General features: G+C 37.1%; 1 long non-coding RNA gene across 3 annotated transcripts; it reads left to right on the top strand.

Annotated features, from left to right (window-relative positions):
- The first annotated feature begins 1362 nt into the window (after positions 1 to 1362).
- On the top strand, positions 1363 to 8387 carry LOC116094703. 3 transcript variants are annotated; one of them, XR_004120266.1, is made up of 5 exons: positions 1363 to 1605; positions 3429 to 3513; positions 3596 to 3783; positions 4530 to 4599; positions 8096 to 8387. It is a non-coding gene; the product is annotated as an uncharacterized LOC116094703 (long non-coding RNA). The 3 variants fall into 3 exon arrangements; XR_004120265.1 differs by having other exon boundaries at positions 1363 to 2305; XR_004120264.1 differs by lacking the exon at positions 1363 to 1605 and adding an exon at positions 3018 to 3065.
- The last annotated feature ends 6900 nt before the right edge of the window (positions 8388 to 15287 follow it).

Here is a 15287-nt window from a genome sequence, read left to right as displayed (position 1 = left end):
TGGGCTGAGTCCCCTGGCACATATGGGGTAGTGGATTGCCCTGTCTGTCTTCAGTGGGAGGAGATGCACTTAATCCTGTAGAGACTTGATACCCCAGGGTAGGGAGTTATGAGGGAACACCTTCTCAGAGTTAAAGTGGAAGGTGGAAGGGGGAACTGACAGGGGTGTTGCCATTTGGGATGTAAATAAACAAACTAAATAATAACCTTTTAAAAAGAAATAAAACAATCTTTATCTGAAACGTTTCCATATAGTTGCTACATGTAGAAAAAGCTAAATTTTACTATTAATGATATAGCAAGACATCCCAGAGGGCAAGCCTAGTAAAGGTTTGTGTAGTCAAGAATTAACTAACTTATATTTGCTACATAATATATCATAAAAATTTGCTATGCCCAAAGTATTTTGTCTGTAATTCTTAGTACAGAAATAGACAAAAACTAATCTGACTATTTAAATACCGGAGATATTTTAAATATTAAGTGTGAAACTGATGAATAAACAGGCTGGTAGGTATATATATTGACATATTTCAGCACATATTTGGGCACAAATATATTAGATTGTATCATTAAAACTTTCTTAAGACAATAGGTGATTAGCAGCTAGTCTTATTTTTCTTCATCTTATTGTTTGGTGTTGTAGTGTGTTTTGTTTTGTTTGGCTCGTTTTTGTTTTGTTTTGGTTTGGTTTAATGTAGACAGGCTCCTCTTTGTAGCTCACGCAGTCCTAGTGTTCAATAGTTAGTCCAACCTTCTAGCCAGTGCTTCTGCATCAGCCTCTGATAACCTAGGATGCCAGACTGAAGTTAAAAAAGACTCTAACCTATCTTATTGTTCTTCAGTGAAGCTGTAATAATCTTCTTACTAGTATAAAGGCTTCCAAATCTGAAAGATGAAGAAGCTGAGTCACTTATTGCATTATAATACATAGTGTCTTCAGTTTGTTTATTTTAAGCATATGACTGATTATATGTGCATTGCTTGAATTTCTTGTGTCCAAAGAACTCAAAGGAAGACATCAAATCACCTGGACCTGGAATGAAAGAATGTTGTGAGCCACCACGTATGTGCTAGGAACTGAGCCCAAGTCCTTTGAGAGCAACAAGTAGTCTACACCAAAACTACTCTCCCATCCCTCAGGACTCAGTTTAAAAACATGGTTTATATAATAAAATAAAATTCTGCTCGAAAAATGATTCATAATTTGCCGCGTCCGCCCGGACCAGCAAGAAAGATGCGACCGGAGCTCTTCCTTTTAGCAGTTTATCCAGGAACGTTTTTAACAGTCTCCCTCCTCCTGCTTCTCTCTCCTTCTCTTGCCTCAGGGGAACCGTTACTTAAGCCACGCCTCCCTGCCATCTAAGCCCCGCCTTCTGGCCCTACTCCCAAGCTTAGCTAATCCCAATGGGTTCCGTAGCAAAAGTGGACAGGTCACCAAATGCGGAAGCAACCAATGGCAGCAAGCTTAGCCAAATGAGGGCTTGTTTATGAGACCTCTTGCTCTTGGGATGGCGGAAGCCAATGCCCTCTCGGGGCGCAGCTGATGCGGCTCTCCACAATAATTATCTCTTCTTGCTTCATACTAAATACTCACCAAAATCAAGTAAAAGGACAATGTCTTTTTTTTCTATATTGAAATTTGAAAATGCATTATAAGGATATGATTCATGGTTAAAGGATTTCATGTAATTAATAAATCATGGGTTTGACTTCCTAGCTAAAGGAAAAAAGGAGAGTAGAGAATGGAGAGAGACTTTTATTCCTTCTTCACATCATTTTAATTAATCATTAATCTGAAAATAAAATATATGATTTTATTAATTCATAAACCATCCACAAAAGAAAAGTAGACATTGTATGCTCACTTAGAGAAACAAACGGGTGAGCATTCTCCAGGAGCTCTCATAACAGTGCCTGTTTTGTTGCTTTTAGAGAGTGACTTACTCTACAGTCCAGGCCAGACTTGAACTCACCTAAGTGCTGATGTAACAGGCATGAGTCAATACTCATGCCCTCTTCATTCTAACAGACAGTTGACTTGGTAATAGATAAGTGCTAAGAGGAAACTTCACAAGTTTCCTGACCAAGGAGTCTCCAAACTCTCCCACAACATGGACCATCCATCCTTGCATTGCAGAAGAATTTTAATCCAGCAGCAGGGATGCTCTGGCAAGGGATCACATCCAAAGACCTTCTAGGTCTGTGATCCAGCTGGAATGCAGACCTGTTGTGGATTACGGTATGATCTGGCTGGAGTACACACCTGTAACACCTGTACACACCTGTAAATCCAAACCATGTAGGTAAGTTTACTTTGTAGAAGCACCCATGTTTGAAAGTGACAAATTGGAGAAAGATCTGACGGCATGAGTCAGAGTCGGGATGTGCCTAACTCACATAAGAACAGAAAGAAAAGAGAGGCAAGGCAATTTAACAGATTAGCACAGAGAAAAAGAGAGTAAGAGAGAGAGAGGGGGGGGGGAGGAAATGGAGAGAGAGGAAGGAGAGAGAAGGAGGGTGGAGGGAGGGAGAGAAGAGGTAGTTTTTCTAGCAGAGTTTTTTAATTTTTGTTTTGTTTTGTTTTGTTTTGTTTTTAAATACACAAGTTCCAAGTGAAAACCAAAGGAGCCAAAGAGGAGAACTATTAAGAAATTAGGACAGATAACTAGAGTTAGTCTGAGGCCGAGAAGGGTCATTCAGTCAGAAGCAGAGAGTGAAGCCAGGTTTTTTTTCTTTTTTTATTGGATATTTTATTTATTTACATTTCAACTGTTATCCCCTATCCTGGTTTCCCCTCCACAAACCCCCTATCCCATCCCCCCCTTCTCCTGCTTCTATGAGGGTGTTCTTTTACCCATCCACCCACTCCTACCTCACTGCCCTGGCATTCCCTTTCACAGGACCAAGGGCCTCTCCTGTTGATGCCAGAAAAGCCCATCATCTGTTACATATGTAGCTGGAGCCATGCAAACCCCTTCAGCTTCTTCAGTCCTTTCCCTAACATCTCCATTGGAGTCCCCATGCCAAGCCCAGTGTTTGGCTGCCAGCATCCAGTTTTAATCAGTAAGTTTGGAAAGGAGTTTGGGCCAGAATCAGTGAATTGAACTAGACAGTCAAAGTTCAGAAAGATCTAAAAAGAGTGAGTTTAGTCAACAGTAAGCTTCTAAGACATGTACATCTATGTAATAGAACATACTTTTACACTGCATAATCCACTTTAAAAAAAAAACCTGAAACGCGCTGTCACAAGCTTTCACCTAGTTCAGATTCTCAAACTCTCTGCTTTCTTGTATTTTCAGGGACAAAACTTATAGTTTTGTTTTCTGAACACTGTTTTGTTTGCAGTTAAAAACAAGTAATTTATATATAACATTCCTTCCAAGTTATTTAATGTTATTATATTTTCTGTGGCTGAAATCCATTTAGGTTATTCCCAAGGTGATACCTCAAAGGAATACTTTCAAGTTCTGTATACAGGAATGGCATGATGGAAAGTCTTATGTGGACTAAGGTATAAAGATCTCAAATTATTTGTATCTTTTATAGTAACTAGAAAGGGAACAATAACTATCAGTTTTGTTTACTGTCTGCAGACTACTGTACTAACATCGTGATTTGTACAGTGTCAGAATTCAGGAAATTTATCTGACTTCAACGATGGAAAGAGCTGGCTAACTTCTATTTCACAATGCCTGATTTAGAATGCAGATGTTTCCACCTCTGATGTTCAGTGGTCTGGGTAAACATCTTAATGAGACCCAGCTGTACAAGCTCAACTCAGGTAGATTGCACTTTTATGATGTTGTGGAGTTAAAAAAAACTTAATTGTGTTTTTGTCATAATGCCTTTTGTAGATAACACTAAAACACAAAGCCAAAAATGAAAGTTAAGAGTTTACTCCTTTTAGAATGGCAATAGGAAGAAAATCTATTGCCAATTTGCATGAACAATTGTTTTCTTGTTGAAGAAGAGATTGGTAACAGCATTTAACTGACAGAATTTTGTTACATGAGAAAGAGAAAGGACTTATTTTCTGTACTTGGCTATTTTCCATGCAAGAGGGTGTGTTTTTTAAAACACATTCTTGGCCTTCATCACAAAACCACAGATAGCTATAATTTGGGTAACTTTAACAGATAATTTATGACTTTTGCACTCAGTTTAATGGCCCATAAAAAAAAACTCAAAATAGCAGTGTGAGCACTTTGCTTCAGCAGTCCAAAGATTCCAGGGCCTGAGAGGAGAGTAACTTCCATGTGAAGAGGAAGGTCTCAATTGCACCAAGAAATTGGTTACTTAACACAAATATTAGGTGTTTTGAATCTATACCCTGGTGATATCATTTCTCCTCTGTATATCTAAGAAAAAGATTTGTATGGTTTCGGTTTCTTTATTCCCCTAAAATATTCAAATCGGATGCTGCGAATTACTGTCAGGGAACCAGTGTTAACCTGTTAGTGACAATTTACTACACCTAAAATTCCAACTGTTACAACTGAGTCATAAATATTTTTGTCCACCCTCCAGCTGGCCTTTAAACAGTTAACAGCACCTGCTGCCCTTGGTGATGAAACCCCACAGGAAATGAATACCAAAGGTACAAGATGAAAGAGAAAGTAATTTTCTGGGAGGGGAGGCAGAGTAATTTTGCATTGGGAGGTGAAAGGGTGAGAGAGGCCAACAGACTTGTTAGGAATTACTTATGGAGCAGAGATTGAGGCTAAGAACTGGGGGGAATGAGAGCATGGAGGAGAGGAACATCATCAACAACAACAAACCCTGATCATAGAGAAAAACCAAAAGGACAAGGAATGAAAGGTACATGCAGAATACTGAGAAAGTGAGGCGCTGGGAAAATGGAGAAAGCACAGCTATAAGTACTCTGTGTGTTTCTGGGCTAAAATAGCAAACAAAGGAGCTAGAGAATGGCTTAGCTGTGAAGGGTACTGACTGTTCTTCCAGAGGTCCTGAGTTCATTTCCCAGCAAACATATGGTGTCTCACAACCATCTGTGATGGGATCACATGACCTCTTCTGGTGTGCATGAAGAAGGTGTCAGTGTACTCATATAAATAAAATAATAATCAAATAAATCTTTAAAAAATTAGCAAACAAATACTCTAGATTTTTTTTTATCTGTCACATGCCACTAGTTGTGAACATCAGAAAACAAAACATATAAATACGATGAAAAAATTAGAAACAACAGCATTTACTGCAGGATGATATGGAAAGGAGAGATACACTGAGGAATAATAAAGTATGGATAATAAACAAAAATCAACCCCAGGAAAGAGCATAACAATTGTTTATTAGATACTAAATGCTAATCTCTGAAAATGCATATACTAGTAACATTACCCGGGCTGAGCAAATTGTATGTACAAATATATTTGTGTGTACATATACATATATACACATAACAAAAATTAGTGAAAAAGAATGGAATTAATTTGAAAGAAAACAAAGTGGGGATACATGTTAGCATCAGGCTTACAAGTGGCCATGAGACTCCAGATGGGCATTTCTCAGAGCATGGCAAGTGGAGAACACTAATCTCTAAGCTCTCTAAGCAATAAACACATATACGCACACAAAATTCCTGATATGATACTCCCCAAATTTTTCCATACCTGACTCTTGTTTTGCTTCATTTCTACTTCTATTGAGTGTGAACAGCTATTCTTTTGTTTATATACACTTTCTTCCTTTTTTTGTTTGTTTGATGTATTCATGATAGTCTGAATTCATAGCTTGCCTTGAATGGCTGTGTGATTACATGGTAGTCAGAAATGTCTTGTTACTGGCTCTCAGGCATGCATGTGCCCATTTCCCTGAAAATCCTCAAAACATACCTTTCCACTATGTTGGAGTAGACATCTGTGTCATAGTGTATCATGCTTACTTTTGGAAGCTACATTCATTGAATTAATGACACCTGCTCTTCTTTTGTATAATCATGGGGTTAGTCTATTTAGAAACACTTCTTAGCATTTCTAGCCGGTAAATTAGTAAAGTGCTATACTTTTGCTTCATAAAATTGCTTAATAGAGAAACCTTTTGTTGTTCTACCTAACTCTCCAGATACCCACAATATGCACAAGGACACACCTTCTATTCAGTATAAATTTGAGACTTATGCATTTGAAGATGCATAACACATATGAATTAAGAGCCATGCCATTACCTGATGATATTAAATTAACATTACTAAGTAGTTAATAAGCAAAGAAGACATGAACCCCCATAAGCAAAACTAATTATATTTGCCCTTAGTTGGAAATGTTCAACTTTGAACAACACTCATGATTTCTTTACCATCTCTAACTCTCATTGCCTATCTAACTACTGTATTTATGACCTATCCTCAGTCAATAAATTTCTTTGTTTCATGAAACTTTAGAAGTAGTTTTTAGAGTAAGCAAGTTATCTCAGTGGTTAAGAGTGCGTATCGATCTGCTGAAGACTAGAGTTTCATTTGCAACATCCTGTTAGATGGCTCACAATCACCTGTAATGCACTCTTACCTGTACATACAGATCTAGGCAATCTACTATCTTTGATCTCCATGTGTTCTACTATCTCATGCAAAGATACACACACACACACACGCACACACACACACATACACACATACAGTAAAAGTCAATATAAAATAATAGCTTTTATATATTATACTGATATGTGTCACCCTAAGAAGATATTAGGAATATCCTTGTTTTGTCAAAATAAAAAGCAGGGTCTTTTCTTTCAACTGAAAATTTGCTATACATAAAAGCAGACTGGGATGCAACTGATCAGCATACTTTTGGTTTATAAATACAAGCACCTTCTCTGGCTCCATTGATATTTATCATGGAGTTGGCTCCACATTATTAAGACACTTAGGACTACTATGTCCAAAACATATTTACTGCAGTACAGAACTATGAAGCAATTTCTGTACCTTCAAGATAACTCATTCAGGTAATTTGCTAAGTTTTTTGTGCCTTCCTATTTTTCTAATCAATATGTTTGCTATCATTACTGAGAAAGATAAACTAAGGGTTTCACCAACAGCATATTGTATTAGTATATAAGATGATGAACTTCTCAAATTAGGCAGTGCTTTTCCCTTAAATACACTTGTAAACAGTAGGATTCTAGTGTTTATGATTGAATTGAAATCACATGCATTTTAACTCACATCCCATACTTGCAGTATTAAGTATACTTCATAGACATGCAGGTATACGTGGGGACTAATACCATCCTTTAATATACTGCTCATACCACCCTTTAGTATACTTTAATCAACTGCTATCTTAAATATCTCTCTATTTTAATGGGTGTCTTTCAGAAATATAAGCAAAATATTTCTATCTATTTTAGAAAACTCATACAATATAGATTATCGCAGAGAAGTAAAGTCAGCTACAATCAGTTGCGTCAACAATGATGAGTACAGTTGGCTTCAAATATGTCTGTCCCGTTTTGCTGTGATTTACTTCAGTTCCCATAACTCTTGACCCCAGGCATTTGCCTCTTGGATACTCAGACATTCTGAGGCTATTTACAGCCTTGAAGTCTCCAAGACTGTCATGCTCTTTTCCCGCCATCCCTTCAGAACACCAGAGTGTGCTTGTTAACCACTTTAACCTCTTGGTTCTCAAAAGGCTGCTCTTCAACAACACCCTAGCCCTGCTTGCTGCAATCTCCCTCCCACCTATTTTGCAGATCATTTCCCATAAATCTGAAAACTGTTTCATAATATTCTACAACTTGTGCCATGTAGGGTTTACGCTTACAGCCTGGTTCCATGAATACTTTATTTTTTACATTCCATCTTTAAAATTTATAAATTATAAATTTTATAAGGAAATTTAAAGTTATTTTATCAAGGTTAGAATTGAACATGCTGAAATAAGCTGACAATACACAGATTGGAGGGAAAGCAAAAGTATAAATTGACATAAGTAGGCACAGGGACCTTATAGATTATAGATGAAGACAAGAGTCTAGGATAAGATGGGTTCTGGGCTCTAGATGTTCTGTTTGATTTTGAGTCTCTTCTGTGATGCGAATCTAATTTTCTTTGGTTAATTTAATTTCAGTCCAAAGATCGAAGTCATTGTATTCCTCTTTGGTGCATTTAATCTTCATAAAAATGAAGTGAATTTATAGAAGGCACTTTCTGTATTTCCAGCACGAAAGAAGAGATAAATCTGGTATCCTTGAACCTGCACCACAACCTCAGTGTGTCAAAGAACTACACTTCCCAGAATCACTGGATATTACTCTCTAGTTATCATTTTTCTTCTTTTCTTTTGTATATATATTTGTTTAGGAAAGAATATTATACTGTCAAAGGAGTCTTGTCTATTCATTAAAATTTCTGTGTTCCAATTTTGAATATTTATTCTCCATTTAACTATAAAACATATTTAACCCAGTTGTTCTTTATAAGGACACTGAGCATCATTGAAAACAGTCCATGTTCCTAAGAATGGGGAAAGTCTGTGAAAGAAGTTATCATGTGGAATGTTATAAGTATGGACCAAAGATATCACTGAATAAAGTAGTTGCCATGTTGTGACAGGATTTTCCCTGTCCAATTACATTAAATATTAGTACAGCAGGAAGCCTGTGATTGGACAGGGAAAAGAGAGGCAGAGCTAAGAGTTGCAGAGACAAATAGCATCTGACGAAGAGGAAGAAAACGAAGATAGACAGGAAGAACCTGAATCAGAGTGGCTTTAAATAGTCACATGTAGTTATGATATTATAAAGGTTAGAATAATTGGGACAATTTGTCTAATCTGGTGGGAAGCTTTTATCATTATTAATTGATTCCGAAATAATTGTTTTGGCATCATGTGAATTGAGAATTTATTGATTTATAAATCTGACTTGTTAATTATAAGCTTCTAGAGTTTTGATTTACTGGGCTACTGAAATGTGGGACCACTGACTACAGGAGTTTATGGCAGAGAAGGAACTAGCAACTCCAGAGACAAGCCAACTGGCTCTGGGAACACAGCAATTGATCGGTCACTTTGGGGGGTTTGGGGGTTTGCTAGAGACAGAGCCAGCAGAGCTGCTGCAGAGAGTTGCCATTAGTAGGACAGGAAGCCTGCCAGTCATTTTTAATATTTCCTGCAACACCATATAAGCATAAATAGCAGAATTTGGACCCATAGCTCTGACTTAAATGTCCACCGGATCAAAGGCCTGCCTATAATCCCAGCATTAGAAAGGCAGAGACCAAGAGAAAGGTGGCCAGTGACACTAGACATAATTTTCTATCTCTAGGTTTAATGAGACAGCTAATCTCAATAAATGAATTGTAGGTTGATCCTCAAGTCTGGTCTTATACATACAGATGCACAGACAAGAATACACAGACACACCCAGAGACACAGACACATAAGAACACACAAGCACAGGCACACACAGACACACACAGACACACACACACACACACACACACACACTGCATGCAAGCCAGTTCATGCATGTATACCCATATATAAGCAAATCTGCATACGCACATATATATTAAAAAATATGCTATAAAGTTATAGCCAAAGGACTAATGATATACAGAAAGATAACTGTATTTCCTTTTCTTTCCTCTTCAGACTAATTTGTATCAATTAAATCACATCTTTAAAAATATTTTTGAAGTTGCAACCTTTAATCAAAGCAAAAGTTAGGGAATTATTTTCTACTGTAAAATTTCACTTCATACAATAAGTATATGTATTTGCATATATACTGAATTAAAGCATGCAGAGAATTTTTAAAAAAATACAATTGAAGTGACTACAAGTTTGGATTAGGTACCCTCTAGCAACTGATGTGATTCTTTTATTCAATCTCCCTAGTTTCCAAGGGCTAATGCAACATTACATACTTTAGGAGAAGCTGTTCTGGACATGGAGATGATACAATGAGCACAGACACAAGAGAAAGATTTCAATTAAGAGTAGAGTAGCAGCATGCTACTAAAGTCGCTCAGCATCATGCTAATTAAAGTGCAATAAGCCAACAAAAGCCATTGAACATTATACTACTGGAGCCAAACTAGAAAGCTGATGAACCAAAGTAATTGTTTTGTTTTTAAAGTCGAAGTGCCAATATACTACTGAGAAGTGAGATTAGACTGACGATGGGTCTCTGAGGAATAGATTGGAATCCACTACTGAAATTTTAAATCAATTTTTAACAAGTTACTAAAGTGGATAGGTCACAAATTATAATAGATACATGTAAATATATGATTTATTCCATGAAATTAATGCTTACCATTGCTGAACAAATATCTCTCCATGGATAATGTGAGAGAATCAGGGAGATAGCTAAATTGTGTATTCAGATTCTTAGCACAACAATAATTTTGGAATTGAAAAGAAATTTATTCTTCTGATTTTTTGTTTGTACATAGAAATATTTTCTGTGCTGGAAATATGGCATTATATAAATGGTTATTTGGATTAGAGCAATAAGGAAGTCACATAAGTATGGGTGAAACACAGGACGTTAGAAGTTAATTAGGAAGGTCAATTATTTATTGTGTACTCTTCCCTAATTTGCAAATGAATTTTTCAGATGTCAATCATTGAAAAGAGATAAATAGATCGAGGAAGTTGATTGATAAACAAAATACTCCAATCCAGTTTTACTCTGTTGTGGTATAACTTGAATTTGGAATGAGTGGTTTCAGGGCACAATGCACATTAAAATACATGAGATAGGTCCAAAACACTGTGAAGAAAATAAAGATTATAATTAAAAAATGCCACTGATGGGAGCTCAAAGGAATTCTTTGATAGATCCTCAACAAATAGTACGTTAATGAAGATGCTGCAATAAAGCAACTGGGCAGTGATTCTCAGTTGTATCATGTGAATTACTGCATATAATTACAGCATTACAATCCAACTTATGAAATAAGCCAGTATTTATGGCTTGTGTCCAAACATGCTGTTAATAGCTGGTTAATATATAGGGATCCCTGTACAATAACAGAACTCCAATTCTCATAATTTCCTTTGGAATTTTGTATTTCCATTTGTTTCTACAAACATTTAAAAAATGGCACATTTTAAGAACACTTCAGATAAAATAAAGGTAAATGTTTTTTTAATGAAAGACCAGAATGAGCCTTCCAAGCACATGAAGATTTGCTGAAAAAAAAAAGAAACTTAAAAAGAAGCAGATATAGAAATGCTGTCTTCCTTCAGTCAAAACAGGATATCAATTCTGGAAGACAAAAGTGATCAGCTGCCAATCCTTTATCCTAGGAAGGAGAAGGGTTAACCATCACTGGCCTAGGAGAATACAGAAGGATCTTCATTTGTAACCTGCTTCAACTAGCATTTGTCTGGCATTTATTTGACTCACCATCAGCTGTAGTCACCTAGAGACATAACATCCTTTTGTCTTCTTCCTCTAATAATTTACTATTCTTTATTAAAGATGGTAGCCTTCTGGGATTGAAAGTCATTGCTCTGACCACTACTGATTTCCCAGATATATCTATGTACATGTGGGATACATGTTAACGGACAACTGTTTGTGTTTACGTTAATAAAGTTTTCCTTTATTGATATAGATGCCTCCAAAAGAACTTGTATTGAAATGGGAAAACATATTTTAACCACATAGTATCAATCCAGAAGTTCAAAATAATTAAGTTAACACGTGATTGTACTTGCTGCAGAGAAATGGTTATCATTCAAATCTAGATACAACATTACATGCTATCAATTAATTCAGCCAATGTCGAGAGATATATTCACAGGTCATAGGGATATTTCAGATTCTTTGTCTACTATGAGTTAGAAAACATTTTAGATTTTAGAAAATACAAAACAGCAAAAGAGATTTTTTTTTATCTGCAATGTCTCTTATCTGCAAGTATGTATTACTTAAAATTTGGGAAACATTTTTCATTCAGTACTAGAAGGAAATAATATAAACACATACATTGCAAAATATGGGGTGTATCTCTATGTTTGCTTGAAAGAACTTGAGCTTGAAAGGCAGGATTCAAAGGAACAGGCTATTCTCAACATGTACAAAGGAAGTGGTTTCCCTAGCAACAGGAAATAGGTGAAAGCTCTCAGGAGTGATCCTTACACCCATGTTCCTTTTGAGTTTGGTAATGCTTCCAAGCTCATGGAGGAAAAAACAGAGTGAACGTATCACAAAGAAGTGGTCCTGATAGTGAAGGCCTTTTGCAGCATTTATGAGATGGCAAGTGACTTGTTGTTTGCAGTTTTAGGCAATAACAGGAATAGCTATGATAGAAGCCAAATTTCTTTCTCCCTACTACACATTCCTCATATTCAGAAAACATAAAACAATGTAAGGGATTCTTATGACCACAATAATCCTGTCTTGCTTGACATACAAGAAAAAAATTCTTTCTTAAAATCATTTCACTACTAATTTCTGCTTTTACCATCAAGTGACTTAATTTCTGCCTGTGACTTCCCAGCACAAACATGCACACACAGAAACACACACACACAAACATACACACACACAAAATACACACAAACACACAAAATCATACATATGCGCACCCACAAACACAGAAACATACACACGCTTCTAGAATGAAATGAAGGATTGGGGAAAATTGCAGCATTTTGACAGGAACATTATACCAGTTATTTTCTAGCATAGACCTCTCAGTCACAGAAAAGAAACTCAGCCACTTTTCTTTCAAGCTTTTGCTCCACTATCAGCCTTTGACAAGATAAAGATGTTTCACACTCTTCCAGAGGTGAATGAATTGCTTCGCTTATGACATGTTTTTCTTCGAATTATCAAATCTTATTTTGCTGTAAGGAACCACAGAAATGAGAACTTTCTTTGCTAATTCTATTTAAATATTTAATTCATCATGCACAATGCTAGAGGCTGGGAATAGGAAGGTGAATAATGAAGAGTCCTGGCCCCCCAAAGGCTCACAATCACTCTCGCTATGAAACATCAGGAATTTGAAATAACTTAGTAATTAGTCCATTTCTTCTGTTATAGTTCATAATTCTACCAATGAGCATGTCTTGACCAGTTTTTTGTTTTTTAATTAATTAATTAATTAATAATTTTTAACACACCATATTTTATCCCCCACCTCATCCACCCTCTGACTGTTCCACATCCCATAGCTCCTCCCCACCCCTTTTTTTCCAAGTGGATGTCTCTACCTACCACCCAATCTGACCTCTAAACTCCCCGGGGCCTCCAGTCTCTTGAGGGTTAGGTGCATCCTCTCTGAATGAGCACAGACCTGGCAGTCCGCTACTGTATGTGTGTTGGGGTCTGATATCAGCTGGTATATGCTGCCTGTTTGGTAGTCCAGTGTCTGAGAGATCTCAGGGGTCCAGATTAATTGAGACTACTGATCCTCCTACAGGGTTGCCCTTCTAGTGCCCAAGTGAGGATGCCTCCATCCCACTTGGGAGGGAGAAGAAAGCAATTACAATTGGGGAGGGAGGGAAGGACCTGGGAGGGGAAGTGGACAGTGGTGGGGGCTGGGGGGAAGAGAGCAACCTGATCTGGTATTGGGGGAGGGGAAAGGACTGAAGCCCTGAGGGCCAGCAGAAAGAAAGTAAACAGGCAAGCTTTGGAGATAGGAGGTTGGGGGGGGGGACCCTCTAGAATGCACCAGAGACCTGGAAGGTGAGAGAATCTCAGGAATCAAAGGGAGGGACCTTAGATGAAATGCCTGACAGTAGGGAGAGTGAACTTATAGAGCCTATCTCCAGCAGGAAGACTGGGCATCAAGTGAGGATGAGGTTGCCATCCCACAGTCACATCTCTGACCTCTAATTGTTCCTGTCTGAAAGAATTGCAGGGATGGAAATGGAGAGGAACCTGAGGAAAAGAAGGTCCAGCGACAGTCCCAAATTGGGATCCAGCTCAAGAGGAAATCCCAAGGCCTAAGGCTTGGGGCCTATTACTATTACTGAGGCTATGGGGCACTCACAAAAAGAGACCTAGCATGACAGCACTCCTGAAGACCCAACAAGCAGCTGAAAGAGTCAAGTGGAGATATTTGCACCCAACCAATGGACAGAAGCAGTTGACCCCTGTTGTTAAATTAGGGAAGGTGGAAAGAATCTGAGAAGGTTGACCCTGTCTTGACCAGTTTGGATTTAATATTTGTCTTCAGAAATAATAAAAAAGAACAGAGAAGAAAATGGTCTTTGAGAATTAGCTTACTTGTACACAAACATGTCAGTAAGTATGAAAAACTTTGACACTTTAGAGTAAAATTTCACTGTATTAATGAAAGAAAAAGAGCCAGAGTGGAGAAATTTTACAAAAGATAAGCTAAATGCATGGAACAATTTGAATGACTCAATTAAAAGTGTATAATAGAATAGAATAATTATATTAAATATTCAAAAACAGATTAATATGCAATGATATTTTCTTAAAATTAAAACTGCTTTAATCTGACTACAATCTAATATTTGTATATGGAATTAATGAACACAGCATTGTTTGTAAAATTGCATTATGAAGCTGAGAGGTCCAAAATGCATAATATAATTCTATAAAATAAGTAGCAATAACTCCCCTTCAGTGCTTATACTAAATTCATAGTCAATAATATCTTTTGTAAAAAGTAGTTTCTTGCCAGGCAATGGTGGCGCATGCCTTTAATCCCAGCACTTGGGAGGCCGACATAGGCGGATTTCTGTGTTCAAGGCCAGCCTGGTCTACAGAATGAGTTCCGGGACAGCCAGGGCTATACAGAGAAACCCTGTCTCAGAAAACAAAACAAAACAAAACAAAAAACCAGTGGTATCTCCTTTGGGTTCCATTTATTTAATATATATACTTAACAACAATGGAAAACAAATAATATTAAAATAATTATTTTACAGATGATTAAATGATTATAGTATAGAAATTAATAACATGTCCAATGTAAAATAGCTACAAATATATAGAAAATTAGGAATATATAGATAATTATGAAGTTCTATCCTTAATTACATGGTTTTATTCATTCTTTTAAAGGAAGTGCTATCATATAAGTTATATAATTCTATTACTCTTCTTTATTAGTCATGTATGTGCAAACCTGTATCTAATGTTAGTCCATTTTAGGTTGTTTGACCAGAGACAAGCCACCAACCAGAATACACATGGAGGGACCCACGGCTTTAGCCGCATATGTAGCAAAGGGTGGCCTTGTCGGGAATCAATGGGAAGAGAGGCCTGTGAAGGCTCCATTCCCCAGCGTAGGGGAATGCCAAGGCAGGAGGCAGGAATGGG

The sequence above is a fragment of the Mastomys coucha genome, unplaced genomic scaffold, assembly GCF_008632895.1.
Source record: "Mastomys coucha isolate ucsf_1 unplaced genomic scaffold, UCSF_Mcou_1 pScaffold17, whole genome shotgun sequence".
NCBI classification, from domain to species: Eukaryota; Metazoa; Chordata; class Mammalia; order Rodentia; family Muridae; genus Mastomys; species Mastomys coucha.
The sequence above is the reverse complement of the archived record's forward strand: the minus strand, read 5'-3'. Positions and strand labels throughout refer to the sequence as shown.